Genomic DNA, 20075 nt, shown 5'->3' on the forward strand with positions numbered 1-20075 from the left:
CCTTCTGAGTGTGGACTTGTCCTGGCTCACCCACATTTTTTACTGCAGACAAAACCTGTTCAAGTGTAAAGTGGTCTCCCAAGTTACTGTAGACATTGGCTTTGCACTGCAATATTATTATGAGGGTAGATGTCCTGTCAAAGAACACAGCCCCGTGTGCTGCCTCAGGCCTGTACACCCAGCACTCAGAAGGTCGAGGCAGAGGAATCACTGAGAGTTCAAGGCCAACCTGGTCTAGAGAATGGGATCCTGTCTCTAAGAAAGCAACAAAGAAAGAACACTGCACAGTAAATGTTTGTGCTCCTCTTTTTGAGGAAGAGACCTGCTATGTTACCCGGGCTGGCCTAGTGCTTACTATATAGCCCAGGCTGACCTCAGATTCTCAATGATTTTTCTCCCTCAGACTCCAGAGTGCTGCTGGCATGTACAGGCATGGGCCTCCACACTCTTTGACTGATCAGAATAGCCTGAAGATTAAAGAGCAAGCTTAGATCGTTATTGCCAGTACTGGGTTCCTGTACTCCAAAATAAGATGTTTTGAGTGCTTTAAAACCAAAAAAAGGTTAGCTGGATGCGGTGGTGCACACCTTTAATCCCAGCACTAGGGAGGCAGAAGTATGCCATTTTCTTGAGTTGAAGGCCAAAGTCTAGGTCTAGAGAGAGTTCCAGAACAGCCAGGGCTACACAGAGAACTCTGTCTCAACAGTCCCTCCCCTCCCTCCACCAAAGGCATCATTAGTTACCATTCTAGTGTAAAGAGAGCATTTCTTGACAGAATATTTAGTGTATTAAATAAAGAAAATATAGACCATGCCCCCTGGGGGGGCAGGGGAGATTCTGGGACAACCGGACTAATTCACATAAAACATTAGTGGGCTAAATTGTTAAGTAAAGTACACCAGAAATCAAAAAGGCCAGCGAGGACTGAAGGCGTGGAAATCTGGCAAAGCTGGGTCTAAGAATTGATTTGTAAATGGGAGGAAGGGAGCTACCATGGAAGTTGAGCATTAATTTTAAAGTTTTTATTTTTCTTCTGCCTAAATCTGAAAAGGCTTTAAAATGGCTGAAAAATAAATACATGAGTTGTTTTCCAAGTGTTCTGTTTAATTGTGTTCTTATTTAGATGAGGTCTTGTCAGGTAGCCAAACTGGCCTCAAACTCATTGTAGTCTTGCCTGAGCCTAGTAAGTGCTGCAACTCAGTAGGTTTGAGATATATGTGTGTGTGTGCGCGCGCGCGCGCGCGTGTGTGTGTGTGTGTGTGTGTGTGTGTGTGTGTGTGCGTGTGAGGCTGTGTGTGTGAGGCTGTGTGTGTGAGGCTGTGTGTGTGTGAGGCTGTGTGTGTGAGGCTGTGTGTGTGAGGCTGTGTGTGTGTGTGACTGTGTGTGTCTGTCTGTGTGCGTGTGTGTGTGACTGTATGTATGTGTGTGAGGCTGTGTGCGTGTGTGTGTGTGTATGAGGCTGTATGTGTGGTGTATGTGTGTGTGTGTGAGTGTGTGTGTGTGTGAGGCTGTGTGTGTGAGGCTGTGTGTGTGTGTGAGGCTGTGTGTGTGTGACTGTGTGTGTGTGTACGTGAGGCTGTGTGCGTGTGTGTGTATGAGGCTGTATGTGTGGTGTATGTGTGTGTGTGTGAGGCTGTGTGTGTGAGGCTGTGTGTGTGTGTGAGGCTGTGTGTGTGTGACTGTGTGTGTGTGTGTATGTGAGGCTGTGTGCGTGTGTGTGTATGAGGCTGTATGTGTGGTGTATGTGTGTGTGTGTGAGTGTGTGTGAGTGTGTGTGTGTGAGGCTGTGTGTGTGTGTGAGGCTGTATGCGTGTGTGTGTATGAGGCTGTATGTGTGGTGTATGTGTGTGTGTGAGTGTGTGTGAGTGTGTGTGTGTGTGAGGCTGTGTGTGTGTCTGTGTGTGTCTGTCTGTGTGCGTGTGTGTGTGTGAGGCTGTGTGTGTGTGACTGTGTGTGTGTGTGTGTGTATGTGAGGCTGTGTGTGTGTGGCTGTGTGTGTGGCTGTGTATGTGGCTGTGTGTGTGTGTGTATGTATGTGTATATATATGTATATGTATATATGTATGTGTATACATGTATATGTATATATGCATGTGTATGTGTATGAATATCATACATATGTATGTATGTATGTATAAAATGCTTATTTTTTCAAGATTTCGTCCATACATATACTCATTCACTCTTAATGTTGCCCTCAAACTCCTTCCAAAAAACAACCAATATTCTCAACTTCATATATGTATGTGTGTATTTCCATAAAATATTTATAAATATATTTTATATTATGTATAATATAGGGCGTTATAGTATATGTAATATATTATATATTCATGTAGTATATATTATACATATACTCCATGGACTTGTGCTGTTCATATATGTGTGGTGTGGAATCATCCACTGGCACATGGTCAAACTACCAGAAATCAGTCCATTGAAGAGAACTAACTCTCTCTTCCTAGCAACTACCAATTGTCAATAGCTCCCCAGCTGGGGGGTGCTCATGTGCCCCTTCCCCAACCATGCTGGAATGCTGACCAGGTTAATCTTATGTGACTCTTGTGCAGGCAACCACGGCTATTGTGAACACAGCAGTCCAGTCAGTCCAGAGGGCGCTGTTTTACCCCATCTTCTTCTGACCTTACAATCATACTGCCCCTCCTGCCAATGTTCCCCGAGACATAGGGAGAAAATGAGAGATACAGTGTCCCATTTATGGCTGAGCACCACTCACACATCTTTTCTCTGTTTTCCCAGCAGTCATAAGTTCTGTGTTTACTGTTGCCCATTGAATAAAGAAGCTTTCCTGATGAGATCTGAGAACAATACTAGCTAATCTGTGGCTAAAAGGATATGCACTTAGAAGGCATTTTGTTGCTACGTCTTTGTAGCAAAATAAAAGCAGTAAGTTCAGTTCTAGAGTCATGGGGCTTTCTAGCCACAAGTTCTTGGTCAGATTTTCAGTACCCGTTACAGGTTTCCTCCAATGGAGGGAGACTTAAATACTATAAGAAAATCATTGGTTGTATCCATAACATTCATGCCATTTTTGTACCCATGGGCACGTTCTTTCTAGAGCACTTCTTGTTACAGCATTCCAGAATCATATCAAGACTGCTGATGACTTTACCCTTCAAGCAACCTACATACCTCCTTTTCCTACAATGAAAGCTAACCAATAGGAAAAGAAGCTGCCTGGTCAGTACCAGCTTGATTTCTCCAAGTCCTGTGGCCAAAGTGTATGTGCTGTCTTCTGCAGTAGGGTCTTTATGGCAACCACCTGCATTGTCTAGGCTTCCCTTGACCAACAACTAAGGAGAGATATCTCACACTTGGCACTGTTTTTGTTTGTATGTTTTTTTTTTTTTTACTTTTAGCCTATGGGTTATGGAAGGAATATTATCCCTCTATGTAGAGTATAGACTTAATTATTTTAAAAAGCAAAATTGGTCCAGCCTTGGCCATGAAAACCTATATAATCCCTAAAGTCCCTGGAGAGCTGAGGCATGAATTTTGAAAGTTCAAAGCCTACCCTGATTACAGAATGAGTTCAAGAGTAGCCCAGGCAATTTATTAAAATGTGGATTGAACAAAAATTAAGAGAGAAAAGATGGGTAGAAGGTTGGCAAGACGGCTCCTAGAGTGAAGGTGTTGGCTGTGTAAGCCTGATAACCTGGATTCCATCCTGGAGCCCACACAAAGGTGGAAGGAGAGAACCGACCCCACGAGGTTGTCCTCAGACCTCCACAAGTCCACCATGACACAGACACCCCTAGACACACACTTCACGCACACAGCAAATAAACACTTTTACATGGAAGTGAGACCAGTGGAGGCATTTGCCCATCGCATGCAAGGGCCTAGCTTCAACCTCCAGTCCTATTAAAAAAGAAGTAAAAAAAGAAAAAGAAACAAACCATTAGTCAGCCTCAACTGTCCCTTCTTCCCAAAGGTCAGGACAGTAAAGTAAGGTCAGAAGAAAGGTTGATGCAAATAAAGTCATGATGGAAAAATCTTTTGAGGGCTGAAGATGTAGCTCAAAGTAGGATACCCACTGAAGAAAAGATCCAATGAGAGTCAGCACTAAAGTGATACATATGTTACTCTGTGTTTCCTAGTAGCTACAAAACGATGGACCTGTACCTACTTACAGGGATAATGTCTTTGTGTGTCTATGTGTAGTACTAGAGACTTAATTCAGGGACTCCTACATGTTGGCAAGTGAACCAAGCCATGTCTCCAGCTCATGCAGTGATTTCTGTGGGAAGCAGACATGGCTGTTGTGTAACAATTGGTCAGAGTAATATTCTCTCCTCGAGGAGCCTTCCGAAGGGCACATGATGCTAAACAGTGTTCCTTATAAGGGAGAAGAAAGACAGTAGAGGTATCTTTAAGCACATCATCTTATATTAGAAGCAAACACAATAGGAGATTCAACGACCTATCCCAACCTTCGGAGACAAGAACAGGTCATTGTGTGAACGCAAGGATGAGGAAGGCTGGTACAGGAAGGAAGGAAGGCTGATACAGGGAGGAAGGCTGGTACAGGAAGGAAGGCTGGTACAGGAAGGAAGGCTGGTACAGGAAGGAAGGCTGGTACAGGAAGGAAGGCTGGTACAGGAAAAGTGTGGTGTGTTGGGTTCTAGCAAGCTCTAAGCCACGTGCAAGCATGAGACTGAGAAGACTCCACATGCTTTTGCTCCTAGAAGTCAGAATATAAAGGCTACATTTAAGAATTATTATTGCAAGTCAGGAATGTTGATGCATGTCTGTGCTCCCAGTACTAGGGAGGTTGAGGTAGGAGGATGATGAGTTGGGAGTCCACTGGAGTACAAAGGAAGACCCTGGTACCAAAGCAAAATTAGTTCATAAGTTATGTTAGTGTGTTGGGCCCAATTTAAACCTTCTCTTCCACAACATCTTGCAGTCTTGCAAAGGAAGATAACTTGTTGGCTAAACCACCAAAACCGAGTGGTCATCTTCTGGGCAACTGGTGTCTTACACAAAGCAGAGAAATCACATTTTTCTGAACAGTTCTGTCCACTTGATACCAAAATTTGGGGTGATTCTTTCCCATGCAGAGTGATTTTAACAAAAGCATATGCTTTCAGAGCAGTGCCACCTGTCATAGGGACCATCAATGTGACGTGGGGTGACACCCATCGTCCGCAAGGCTCCCACCTTTCTCCCAGTGCACACACAGTAGATGAGTAGGCTGAGGCCTCCGGTCAGCACATGAGTCTGTTTAAACCCCCAAGGCTATTATTTATTTTCCGTCTTAATACAATATCACTACCACCCTGGGTAAGAATTCCCCTATCACAGCCTGTCAGGCTTTAGCTGAAATGATTACAGAGTGGAGTGGGGAGGTTTTCCCTTAATCCCCAGGTAACAAAATCAGGGTCTGTAAATTAGACTGGGTCTCCCCTACCCAGCTGGACAGTGAGGAACAGCATTGTGGAAACTCACACTGCATCTCAGGACATGAGTTAGTTTTCTGCTATGATTTTTATCATAGTCTATACTCTTGTTTCATTTAAACCCACGTAGGACATCTTTCCTCTTGGCCCTAATAATCGAAAGAGAAAATTTCTTGTGTAGAGGTTTGTTCTACAATTTTCAGAACATTTTGTAATATTTTTCTGATTATAAAATGAGTACGATTTCATTGCAAAGAAAAATCTAATGTTAAACAAAGAATTCATTGAAAGCATACATTTTAGATATGTAAGTCATAGGGCGTGTGAATGAGCTCCAGTAGAATTGTTAAAAAAATGTTTTTAATTGAAAGCTGGTAGGTATTTGACCTTGGTATATGATGTTTGAAGCTATATTTGTGCTTTTATAGCTTTACAGTTTCGTCTTGGTTTTTTTTTTTTTTTCACCATAAATGAAAATTTATAAAGCCTGAGATTCCAAATGGAAACTGTGTCTAGAATGGTGGTGGTGAGATAGGGTCTCATGTAGCCCAAGCAGGCCTCAAATTTGCTATTTGTAACTAAGGAGGACCAGGAATTCCTAACCTCCCTCTCTCAGCATGTAAAATGCAGAACTTACAGGTATAGGTCCCTTTCCTAGCTCTGTGTCCCACTTTTTTTGAAACAGGTTTTGCTATGTAGCCCAGGCTGACCTCAAACTTAATAGGCAACCCAGGCTAACCGTAACCTCAAAATATTCCAGTCAACCTCGTGAGTGCTAAGATTACAGATGTGTGCTACCACACCAGGCTAGAAATCCTATTTGTAAGGATTTTGAGTGAAGAAAGAAAGAAAGAAAGAAAGAAAAAAAGAAAGAAAGAAAGAAAAAAAGAAAGAAAGAAAGAAAGAAAGAAAGAAGGAAAGTGTATCCTTTCAGTAACTCAGTCAGTAATCTTTTCAGCTAAAGAAAAAAAGGAGGCAAAGCCAGCTGGGCATGGTATAGCACACCTTTAATCCCAGCAGTAGAAATGCAAAGGCAGGTAGTTTGAGTTTGAAGACAGCCTGGCTACAGTGCGAGTTCCAGGATAGCCAACACTACACAGAGAAGCCCTGTCTACACTGTCTCGGAAAAACAATAAAAATTAAAACAATTCATAATTCTGAGTTTATGTTAAATAAACCCCTCTAGGACCAAGGGCATACAACCGGACAGATCCATAATTAAATTTCCCCCCTTGGCTGGGAGGTAGTCTCCCAGAAGTCTTTGGGAGATATTGAGTAATCTATTTGGCCCACAATGCGTGGATAACCTAACCTAGCACCCCAATACAGCCCCTGTTCCTATTTCGAGAGAGGGATTTGGAAAGCTGCCTCTGGGTGGCTGTACAGCGATCACAGTGTTTGTGAGTACACAGTGCTTGTGAGTACACAGTGCTTGTGAGTACACAGTGTTTGTGAGTACACAGTGTTTGCTAGTACACAGTGTTAGTGAGTACACAGTGTTTGTGAGTACACAGTGTTGTGAGTACACAGTGTTTGCAAGTACACAGTGTTTGCAAGTACACAGTGTTTGTGAGTGAGTACACAGTGTTTGTGAGTACACAGTGTTTGTGAGTACACAGTGTTTGCGAGTACAGCACATGTTGGATTTCCCTGTGGCCATTCTTCACGCTGCCAGACCACAGGAGTCGTGCAGCAAGCGCTCTTTCCTGTTTACAAAATGTCCTTCGTTTTGGTGTGTGTGGGGTGAGCCTTGAGAACTTTTACTTTGTTGAACTAGTATTCGTGTCCAAGGGGCTGGCGTGGAGGTCACTGGTTACCCAAGGTAACCTTGGAGCTTTTTCCTGACTGCAGTCTCTTACTTACCCCACATGGAATCACATGGAATCTTGCTCACTCTCCTGCCGGCCTAGCACTCCAGCTATAGCCATCCACATTCCCTGAGGCCCACCTCTGCTCAGGCCTACCGCTGCTCTGCCAGCCTCCTCAAGGAGCCAGCCTTGTCAACAGGCCCTCCACACCTCCACCAGAGGGCTCTGTCTAAACTGCAAAACCAATCTTACCATCCAGAATAAAACCCTGAAATAGTTTCCAGTATGGGACAAAGTCCTCTGATGAGTGACCAGCCCTCCTTCCTCCAGCCTGCCAGCATACGCATGAACATGAGTGAACACACACACACACACACACACACACACATATACACACACACTTGCACGCACACATGCACACACACATATACAAACACACTTGAACACACATACACACATATACACACACACATAGACATACATACTTGCACACACACATACACATATAAACACACATATACACACACACTTCACGCGCACACACATACACATACACACAGGCGCGCACACACACACACAGCCTCTCTCCAGTCCCACCAGCAGCTTCATAAGGCACTTGGCCTGCTTTGTAGTAACAAGTTATTTCACACATCCATGCTTTGGCAACTACTGTCATCTCAATTTCTAATGCTGCCTCTTACCCTAAGAACACTCAATTTATCATCAGAGACATGGCTCGACACATTTTTTTTTTTCCACCATGGACACTGTTATGTAGGAAACCGAAATGTTCCCTTACAGGCCTGTTTTGAGCATCTGTGTCTCCCAGTCGGTGGCTGTGTTTTTGGGAGGTTGTAGAACCTTGGGTATGTGGGGGAGGTCAGGGGGGCCGAGGCTCAGCTTAGAGGAAGCCAGCCACTAAGATTAGGCCTTGAATGTCACACCCACCTCTGGTTCTGGACCAGTTTTCTTTGCATCATGATCCCCATGCTGAGAAGACCCAGCATCTCCTACTCACACCATGAACCAGGATCTTCCGTTTCATCTACCTGAGGAGAAACTCTGTTAGCCTTAGTAGCTATGAGATGATACTCACCTCCTCCCTTCAGCTTTTTCTGTCAGGGATTTTTATCACAGAGATGGAAAGTAATTAATACATACAGCTTTCCTAGTCCATGGGAGAAGGCGGTAGTGCATTAAAAAAAAAAACAAACAAACAAACAAACAAAAAAAACTCTCTCCTGACTTTAGATATGTCTGAAAGTCTGTTTTGTGGAAAGATCTTGGATTCTAGTTTTAGGGAGCCATTGGTTGCTGAATACGAAGGCTCGTGAACATCTGAGGTGAGTATTTTGGGGAAACAGAGCCTCCTCTGGATTCTCCACGGGAACTTTTACTTATGATGGTAAGGAACTTTCTGAGGTAAGTTGTGAAACCCTTGGATGCCGAAACTCTGTGAATGTTTGTTTTCCTAAGTGGAGCGTACTTCCGAGGGTTTGTGAATGTTATTAATGGGTGAATAAGTAAGTGAATGAAATATCTCATTCACAAAGAATGTATTGCTATAGGCAAGAGCCCCTGATGCATGCTGTTAGGATGAAAATGAACCTGCCTGTTATTTTCATTGGGGAAATAATTTGGCAAAGAAGTCAAACCCAAACAATCATGCAATTACGATTTAATTACGAAGGTGGGAGTGCCCATACAAAAGTACAGGCTGTTAGGGCATAACTTGGGGCTTAGGTCAGAAAATTGTTTCAGAGGACATAACGTTCATAAAATAAATTACTAGTAAAAACACATTACAAAGAATGGCAACTCCAGTTTCTACCCCACATTCATTTCTCAATGCCCTGACAAAGTACCTTGTAGCAAGGACTTGAGGATGAAACTATTTGTGTTGGCTCAGGGTTTTAGGGGATTTCAGTGGGGCAGAGGGGCATGACAACCAGACCACACAACAATCAGTTTACAACTAATAGACAGGTAACAGAGAAGTTAGAGCCAAGAGACTAGGCTACGATGTTTAACGGCCAGCTTCCTGTCAGTCAGCCAAGGCCCATTGTCTCTCAAAATGGTTCCACCTGCTGGGTGAAGAGCATTAAAAGGCCTGAAGCTGTGGGGGACATTAGCTTCAAATTATATCATTAGGTTAACCAATAGACAAGGTCATCAAGAATAAAATCCAAATTAAAAACTTCACTTTGAGGTTGGAGAGATGACTCACTGATTAAGAGCTGTTGTAGAGGCCCTTGGTTGGGTTCCTAGAATCTACTTCAGTTTTAGTGAGATCTAAGGCTATCTTCTGGCCTCTGTGTACACCTACATACATGTTAAGTAAACATATATACTCAGACAGTACACGTAAAATTCATTTAAAGAAAAAATTTAAAAGCAAAACAGCTTTTTTAAAGTATGCTTGTGAATATGAGTCTCTCTCTGTGTGTGTATGTGTGTGTGTGTGTGTGTTGTGCATATGTATCTATGTGTATCTCTGTGTATGTGTCTGTTTATCTCTGTGCATGTGTATGTGCGTGTGCGTGCACGTGTGCGTGTATAAGTGGTCTGGTTTGTCTGTGTGTTTTGCAACAGGGTCTCTCGAACTGAAATTAGCCGACTCAGCTAGGCCGGCTGGCTAGCCAGCCCCAAGGGCACACATGACTATGCTTCCCCAGGGCTAGCAATACAAGCACAGGCCGCCATACAGGGCTTTTGTCATAACTGGGGATCAAAAGCAAATCCTCATGCTTACACAGCAAGCACTTTACTGACTGAGCAATCTTCTCAGCCCCTAAACATTCACTTGAATGAGATTGCTAATTAACAAGGGTGTGTGTGTGTGTGTGTGTGTGTGTGTGTGTGTGTGTGTGTGTTTCCTAGATGAAGACGCTCAGGAAAGTCTGTGTAAATGTATAATGCCTGAAATGGAATGGGGTTACTGACAAAGTTGTTTCTCTGCCAGTGAAATGAGCCAATTCCAGACAGATTAGACTGTATTAGAGGCAGGTTTACTGGGAAGCTGCCTTGGCCTTAAGGACGGAGGCCAGGGAAGTCACCATGGGAAGACCGGGGTGGGGGTGGGGATTGCAAAAAAGGGGGGAGGGGCAAAATGTCTGGATTATGTAGAGACTCTGGGGAAAGGGCAGCCCAGCCCTTGTTGGCCTGGGGTTAGGGTCAAGGTTTGGGGACAGGGTATGCCAGGTAGGGACTGAGGGATCCTGGGAGAACTTGGAAGCTAGGTCTGTTTTGGTCTGTAAAATATGCACCTCAGTCCCTTGTGCCAGGTGTGAAAGCAAACAGCCCCTTGTCAGATTTTCCAATGGTTTGAATCTGTGTGTTTCAGATTATCTAAGTGCGGCATGTCTGCCACATCATGGGTAAGAAAACTCATTTGTCCTGACTTCCTTCTGCAGCTGGCCTGCCCTCTGACCCCAGCCTCCTGCCCACTGACCTCCATTTCCCGCTTCCCGGTCTCCTCCCCATATCTGCCCGGTTTACGGGAGTTCTCAACTCACTCGCTGTGCATCCCAGACCAAAGTGAGCCTCCCTGACTCTGCAGGAGCTCTGACAGGCTATATCCAAGACCCTAGTGTGGCTCAAGGACGAGGCACCACCGTACTGGCCTCTGGACGCCATGACCTTAGCCAGGACCCAGCTCTGTGCATTCTTGAAAGCTCGCCTGAGAAAGCCAGAGTCAATCCACAAGGTTAACCCTGAGAGGTGAACTGCAGTGTAGCAGCTTCTGCATTTCTCAGTGGCACCTGTGTGACCATGGATTCCCCGTGACTGTTTTCTGTTTCTCATCTGTCATTCGGAAACAGCCCTCAGCTTGGTTTTGGACTATGCAGTCATGAAGACTAGAAAACTTGGACCCTGTTTTAGTTTACTTCTCTGTTGCTGCAGCAATAACCAGTTGGGGGCTGCTTCCACGAGACTGGCCTGCAGGCATGTCTGGGGGCGTATTTTCCTGATTGTTGATTGACGGGAGCTGTGCATACTGTGGGCTGTGCCACGCCGCCGGGCAGGTGCGCCTGGGCTGTATAAGAGTTACGCAAGGCCCTGGGTTCCGTCCCCAGCTCCGTATAAGAGTTACGCAAGGCCCTGGGTTCCGTCCCCAGCTCCGAAAAAAAGAACCAAAAAAAAAAAAAAAAAAAGAGTTAGCTAACCATGAGCCTGAGCGCGGCGAGCAAGCTAAGTCCCTCTGTGATTTCTGACTCATGTTCCTACCTTGAGTTCTTGCCTTGGAATTCTTGTTCACTCAGTGATGGACTGTAGAATGTGGGACAAAACAAAGCCTTTCTTCCCGAAGTTGCTTTTGCTCATGGCGTTTATCACAGCAACAGAAACGTGACTGATGATACAGAGTCTATGCAAAAACCTAAGCAAAATAGGTCTCTAGATGTTGATGCTAGAGCTGCATTTAAAAACAAAACAAAACACCCCCACCTCAAACCAGATTGGATATCTGATACGGACAACAAACTCACCCAGAACCCCAACAAACAACATTGACATATCGAAGTTTTGAGCTCCACTGTGACCTTACTTGTAGTTAGAAGGTGATTAAGAGTAATGAAGTCCTGGGGGAGATGTCATAGAATATAGCTGTTCCCTCCAGGTTTCTTGGCATGACCTCTGCCATACTGAAGCAGAGTAATTCCAACAACATACATGAAGTCACGGCAATGAACTGAACAGCTAGGTCTGTAGTCGTAATTATGAGGCTGTTCCAGTTTCCCCTTGGGGAAGGGGCCACAGATCTTCAGGAGAGTTTCCTCTGGGTTTCCTATCTCCCCTCCCTGCTGTTGGAAAAAAAAAAGTTTCATAACATTTCAAGTAAAAAAAAAAAGTGATCAGGAATGGGGTGGGACATTTTGGTGGTGCACCTGCCTGTGAGTCACCTCTGCTCCTGGGAGTGACCCGAATAAAGTCATTTATTCACCAGGTTTGACTTTCTATGGTCTGTCGACTCCTTCCTAGTTTGGGGTAAATAAATCTTTCATTTATGTCTCCCCAGACAAGTCACAAATAAGCCTCTGATCCAACACGACCGCGTCCTTGTCAGAAGGGTGAGGGGCACATGGGGAGCGACAGATACCTCACAAGGACGTGCTTTCCCTGTTGCTACTCTTCTCCCTCGTTTTCCCTCTCCCCAGCCTCTCTCCTTCCATGCATGAAGAAGGGAGGCTGTGTGAGGACACGGGAAGCAGCCAGGAAGAAAGGCCTCCCCGAATCTGACACTGATGACACCTTGATCCAAACTTGTAGCCTCTCAGACTATGACAACACTGATCTCTGTCATTTATGTCACCCAGCCTGATTATTTTCTTGTGGCCTCTGAAGCACATAATACAATGTGACTGCCCAGTTTTCCTTTGCCATGGGCAAACTGAAAAGAAAAAGAGAAGTACCATTTAGGTGAGGCACAGTGGTACACGCCTGTGATCTCCAAACCTGGAGACCAGGACAGGAAAGCTGCACATTCAAGGTTTGATACCGTAATCCTACCTGTAGTGGGTTGGCCTGATGCTGCTTGTATTCCCATGCTAACACTGGTTCCTCCACAGGTAGACCCAAGTGACACCAAGTAACCTTGCCCCCAAGTCGTTTCTGACTGGTAAATAAAGATGCCAACAGCCAATACCTGGGCAGAAGAAACAGGCTGGTTGTAGGGTTCCCAGGCCTGGGTGTTGGAGGAGAACCACAGGAGAGAGGAGCATTTATAGTGTAGAGTAGGTTGTATGTGGGCAAAAAAAGCAAGGCCTTTCTGGGTTAACAAGTAATATTCCTTGGATACTCAAATACTATGCTTTAATCACACTGTTAGTTCATGTTTAATCTTCTCAACAAACTATGACATAGAAAAACATTGCTACTGTTGTGTTTGAAAACAAGGACATCAAAGCAGAGATGTAGACAGCCCAAGATCATAGGACAAATGAGTGGCCAAACTGGAACCATGTCCTGGTCTAGCTAGCGAGCTTGCTCTTTCTTCTGGGAAAAGAAGTATGTCCCTGGGGTTCTGTCCCAGAGCGGATGATGTTGGATTGTCTTTGGTCATCTCGGGGGCTCTGAAAGTCTACCGCATACCCACGAACCGAAATCAGCAAAGAGCCTTGAGGCATATTAGACAACTATAGTCAAGGTCTTTTGGTTGCAGAAAAGAAACACACTAAAGCAATCAGGATAGTGAGGGGACTTGTTACGTAGGATGTCATTGAAAGGAAGTAAGTGGTAGCCCTGTGGGAAATGCAGCTGGTGATTGGCTACCTTCCAGAAACAAAGCCAACTGCATATCTTTCTGCCCCCTTAAGTCACTGAGGTCACATGATCCTGTTTCTACCTCCTCTGGCCTCAGTTTCTGCTCCCTGCAGCCCCACTTTCTCAGGTCATTCACCCTCAAGTACATGGCGAATTTGGGCAACTTTGTGCCTCAGTAGTTCACTTCTTGAGGGCCAAATTCTGAATCTCTTAGCTCAAGATGAATTTGAGCATGCATCTGCTCAGAGATTTGAAATATCCCTACAAAGGGGTGGCCATCAAGGTTCACTGTGGCGGTCAGTGGCTGAGGAGACATTGGGTGGATTCATAATGAATCCAGATCACATGAGCACATGTGTCAGTCTTTCCTCTCAGGAATACTCTGCTCAAAACAAGCTCCTGTTTTAAGTGCAAAGTGTCTCTCATTTGAAAGTACCTCAGCTCTGTGGTATCTATAAATGTTCTGTTCTAAGCTACGAGTGGGTGGTCCAAGAAGCAGCATATAGCATAAAAATCTACAGAAAGAGAAAGAGAGGTGATGATATCAGAGGGAGCATACAGTCTATGAAGTTTTTCAACATGAAATAGTTGTTGGGGAGACAATTCAGTTAGGAAAGTACTTGATGCACAAATACAAGGGCCCGAGTTTGGATACTCATCTGAAATCTCAGTGAAGAAGAGGCTGACACAGATGTCTGCAGGATGCCTGGATTTTGCTGGCCCATCTAGCTGAATTCTTGAGCTATGGGTTCAGTGAGAGAACTTGCCTCCAGAAATATGACACCCAACATCTACCTCTGGCCTCCATGTAGATGTATGCACATGTGTACACACACATGAACACACACAGCAAAAATGTGAAATGGGTATGAATTTTTTAAGAAATAAGTATCAGTTTCCTCTGGGAAACTGTACTCATCGTTTGTGTGAGTTAGTGAACTGTGGGGAGAATATATGTGCAAATGTGTATCTTCAATAATTAGAGAACAGGAAGCAGAAATTCATACTGTGTTTTAAGGAGCGTACTGAAAACATGTACAGTGGTGCACACCTGTAATTCAGGCACTTGAGAGGTAGAAGATGGCCAGGATTTCAAGGCCATCTCTGCTCCATGGCAAATTTGAGGCAGCCTGGACTCAAACAAACACTTGCACAAAAATTTATTTGGCTAGTTAGACCACAGGAATTTGAAATAAACAGGATGCTCCCATGAAAGCGTTCGTTTTCTTTCTATTGAAGAGCAACCAATGAGAACATAAATATCTTTTTTTCATTCAAGATACAGAGTCAGTGTAACTGGCTTACATTAGATTTTATAACCTTATATGACCTTGGCCACATATGCACCATTTAACACTGGACTCAGACTAACAAGCTGGGTTTCAGTCTTGGCTGGATCCTTGAATTTAAACATGTTCTTAAACTTTCTAGGTTAGCTTTTCTTTATCAGGAAAGTGGGGAAGATGATATTGACTCGGTTACTTAGAGGCTTGGATCTGCTGATCCTGCAGGAGAACAGGCAGCAGAAAACTACCAGCTCACAGTTAATAATCTGCAATCCCCTTCGTCAGTGAAAATCCTGGGGTGACAGTGCAGTCTAACCCTCAAACTGAGAATCGCTGAGCTTAAGGAAGAGATCTGGTTTTGCTTTTGTTATCTATTGCTTCTTGTATCCCAGGCAAAGTCTAACCATCACTTTATCGTTGATTTGAAAGCAAGTTAGGAAACAGAAATATGATTGACATATTTATATTGCTTTGTTTCCTTTGAAACCCAGGGTTCTGTTCACGCAAGTTTATTTCTCTCTAAAGAATTATCCTTCACTACGTTTCTAGAGTGCCAATTCCTGGAATAACGTGATAAAGCAGGTTACCTTGCTAGCATGTAGTATTCTGTCCTTGTTTCTCCTTCCAGCCCCAATTTGCACTTGTGTGTGGTTCTGGCTGATGTAATAACTCAGTAGATAGAGCATTGAACCAAACAAACAGGTGCTCACTGGAACAGCGTGCACTGGACAGGGAGCCTCCATATGGTGCACTGTAGATATAATGTGCAGCAGAGGAATGGGAACACACTCTACAGCCTAACAGAAAGAGCAAGACAGCACCTGAAAGATGCATCAGTTTTGTGAGGTGCCACAAAATATAGATATAGTTAACTTTATTACACAGTCCAGAAACAAAACAAAATCACATACTTGATCTTTAAAAAATGACTAATTTTAATATTTTAATTGAATAAGTATCAATTTCCTCTGGGAAACTGTACTCATCGTTTGCGTGAGTTAGTGACCTATGGGGAGAATATTTGTGCGAATGTGTATCTTCAATGAATAGAAAACAGGAAGCAGAAATTCATACTCGGCTTATTTTTTTTATTCCATGTGTATAGATGTTTTGCCTATTTGTCTGCATATGATGTGCATGGTTGGTGCCCTCAGAGACCATATGAGGGCATTGGATAGCCAGAGCTGGAGTTACAGAGAGCTTTGAACTGTCGTGGGACGAACTGGCTCCTTTGGAAGTGCAGCCAATGTCCAATGCTCTTAACCACTAAGCCATTGACACTCCAGGCCCCTATACTTCATCTTTTTAAAACACAATACAAGCAGGGTATTTGAATATGTGCTTAAAATACATTTCAATCTACATATGAGCGTTTCTTGGGAGTCTAAGACAAGGGTATTGTTTCCAGCCATAAGTTTGGGACAAGCCTGTGCAACATAGAAAGACTCCAAGAACCCCTACACTAAAAATAGATTACAGGCAAAGGTCCATATGCAAGAGGAAACCTACATCCAAAAATAAATATGATCAATACTCTCAAGGGTTTTTATTATTTTTATTGTATTAGTACTTCTTTGTTAAATTGGGAGACCAACTGGTGATTGGAAGGACCCAGGTCCAAGTGCTTGATTGGAGAGACAGCAAAGTTGAGAACAGTCTATCATATCACCTATATCATGAGCAGTATGAGAAGTTTTCCATTTCTTGGGGACAGCAGTGGGATATTTTGGAATGGCCTGCTGATGCCTGCAGATGCAGCATTACAAGACTTTCAGGACTCGTATTCCATTACTTTGTCCTGACCTGGGGAGATCAAGATAAATGTTAGATGTTCCCCCTCATACTGCTTATAGCCTCTTGTGGAAGGGAGATGCTAAAGAAGTGACTTGAATGGTTTACCACAGAGTTCAGACTATGCTCAGAAGAGAAGAAAGCATGGGCAGACAATGTCTTAATGATTTCACACATTGTTGAAACAAACTACCTGACCAGAGCAACTCAAGGGAGGAAGGGCTTATCTGGCCTATGGAATATACCACGGGAATACAAAGGAAAAGGCAGGATCATGAGGCCAGCAGTGACATTCACTGACAACTCGGGAGAGAGAGAGAGAGAGAAAGAGAGAGAGAGAGAGAGAGAGAGAGAGAGAGAGAGAGAGAGCAGGAAGTGGGACAGAGCTGTGAAACCTTAAGGTCTACATGCCCCACCAGGTACACACTTCTCTCAGCAAAGGTTCACCTCCTAACAGTTCCACAGGCTTCCCAAACATCACCACCATCTATAGAACTAGCATTCAAACATGTAACATTCTGTTGGACATTTCAAACTCAGACCCTAAGCATAAGAGGCAAAATGCTTTGTACAAACAGTTGAGAAAGCAAGCTGGACGTCTGGAAAGTTGGTTGTGTTGACTGAAATGAGATCTTGATTGGTTATTTCCCAGATAATTTTAGGGATAGCTGGCTGAGGGAGAAATGGGGATAAAGGCATTGGCAATGAAGAGCTAAGGGGTGAGAAGGGCTGGTGCTGAGGAGGAAATCAGCCCTGTGTATCTAAAAGTCAAGCAAGCTGATGCTGATGGAGATGCAAAGAGGAGGACCATGGGAAGGTCACAGGCCTGATGACAACACTGCTATTGAATTGCAGAAAGTATCTTGGATGAGAGCTGGTGACAGAATACACTCAATAAAGCACTTGCCTTCCAAGTTTGAGAATCTCACTTTGATCCCCAGAACCCAGGTTTACAATAAGACTGAGTTATGGTGGTGAGCAATTATAATGAAAGCACTGGGATGCCAGAGATAGGAGATTCCTGTCTTCCTGGTTAGCAGGCCTCATCTATTTGGTCAAGGACAATGAGAGACATGATCTCAAAAAAGGACATAGTGGATGGCTCCTGAAGATAACACCTGAAGTCACCTTCTGTTCTTTGCACATATGTGCACACATATGTGCATCTGCACACACATACACAAATGCAAGAATACATCATAAACTACACTACACATACATCTACACACACATGCAATACCTAGGACAAGGCACAGGACATTCAGAGAGAGAGAGAGATTTTTAAAGTTTAAAAGCATTATACATATATTAAATTGGCTAGAAGACGTAGCATTATACACAGTGCAAGGTATAAAATGGGGTTCCAATGGGTGAACCAGAAGGAAGGACAGTAACTAAGTACCAAGTGCCTTTGTCGGAGATCTCTGTTTGCCTGACATTTTCCGTTCTTCTGCAGATCTGGAAAAGCTGCCGAAGACTTAACACAATCTCAAAGCCTTCATAAACCAGGCCACCTGATCCATACCTATAAGCCTCTTTCTCTGCAGAATGTAAATCTTCCAGAATGCCAAAAGAGGTTGAAACGTATTTAGTCATCCATAAAGGTAATTGTGCCTGGAATCCTGTCAGGACTTCCTGCAACTGTGATCCCAGTTCTGAAAATGCAGTTGTTGACCCCTCCCTGGAGTCTGAAAGAGCCCGTGATCATTCTAACAAGTGTGCTTTTTCTCCCATTCATCTAGCAGGGTTGATTTCTACTGCTTATCACCAAGGGCTCTGACCCTACCCAGATGCGTGCTGTGTATTTTACACGCTAGCTCATTGAAAGTGAGACCGACAATGGCCTTGGAAAGGTCTCAGAATCCCTGTTGACACACAAGGCAAGTGGGGCTTACTGGGATTAAAGGAACTTGCCCAGTGACACACAGCTGGCTGATGGTGAGGTTGGCCAAGCACGCAGGCCTGTGGCTTGGTCCCAAGGCCATTCTTGTTCCATCAATGAACAAGGATGGGAGCATCTTCTGCATTGTCAATAAACTTAACACTCCACTTGAACTCTGTTGAATGCTGTTCTATACTTACTGACAGAAATGATCTATATTATTTGAATGAATCAAGAGCTCACTTTTTCAAACAAATCCAGGTATTCAGTTCTCTGTGTAATTTTTTTTATCCCACAATAGAACAATATAACTGCGTTTGGCCTCACAGTGCTTGTAAATCTGACTCCAGGAGCATGGTTCACAGGCACACTAAATAAAGCTAAACACACACAAATCAGTGAATATGTATTATTTATGGAGTGAGATGAGCATATATAAAGCATAAGGCGTGCTGGGCTGTAGATGTGGCTCAGCTGGAAGGCTGCCTCCCTGGGCCATCCAAGGCTAAACAGCCAATTTGAGACCCGCCTGAAAAGTTTTAAGAAATGAAACATTTCCTGGAGACACATTACAATTTGAAAAGATTATAATGAAGAATACAATGGTAGAGAAAAGTGAAATGAGAAGAGAATATGTGGTTTAATGTGAAATGGAGCTTTATGAGCAGAGACGGCTTGGCTGCAAAGATAGCCTATACACTGCTTACTGCCAAGCCAGAATTCCTGAGCTTCATCCCTGAGACCCACATGGTAGGAGAGAGCCATTGCCCACAAGTTATCTTCTGACTTCCACATGTTACATGGTGCACATCTACATATGCACACAAACATACTACACACTCACATGCACACATACATATTACATACAGGAACTACATATACATGCAATTCACATACACAGATATATCAAACACACACACACACACAAATACACACACACATACACCACACATGCACAGATACATACACGCACACTATATAAACTTACACACAGAGATGCACACATATACACATACCACATACATACATCCACATCCACATGTGCACACACATACACACATACACACACACCACACATGCACAGATACACACACACTGCATAAACTTACACACATAGATGCACACATATACACATACCACATACATACATCCACATACACATGTGCACACACATACACACAATGTGCATATACACACATGCCCACACACATCCCATAGACACCACACACACATACACCTTATAATACCAAACACATTCACACACACGCACACACACATATCTCATACATAAAATACACACACACACATACACACACACACACACACACACACACCACAAATGAAATTCCGTGAAAGCCCTAGAAGTAAAGTGCTCTGCCCAGGAAAATAGGCAGCAAAGGACAATATGCTTGCCTTTGTCTGTAAGAAAAATGTCTGGTGTCTAAATAACCACCTTAAGTAAGAAAAGGTTTCTGTGATGCATGGCTGACACACCGTACATCTTCATCCCAGGGGAGAACTTCCCGAAGTGGATTACGTAGATTTATAGAACACAACTTCAGAGTGGTCACCGTAGCAACCGTGCCATTTTCTTCTTCTGGCTGGATGGGTGACAAGTTACATC

At 43.8% G+C, this 20075-nt stretch overlaps 1 protein-coding gene; it reads left to right on the forward strand.

The window, feature by feature from the left end:
- The window catches only part of Erich1 (glutamate-rich 1), a gene marked incomplete at its 5' end in the record, with an annotated part of 52793804 nt that overhangs the window by 4088803 nt on the left and 48684926 nt on the right, over positions 1-20075 (forward strand).

Source organism: Rattus norvegicus, chromosome 16 (genome assembly GCF_021556685.1).
Source record: "Rattus norvegicus strain SHRSP/BbbUtx chromosome 16, alternate assembly SHRSP_T2T, whole genome shotgun sequence".
Lineage (NCBI taxonomy): Eukaryota > Metazoa > Chordata > Mammalia > Rodentia > Muridae > Rattus > Rattus norvegicus.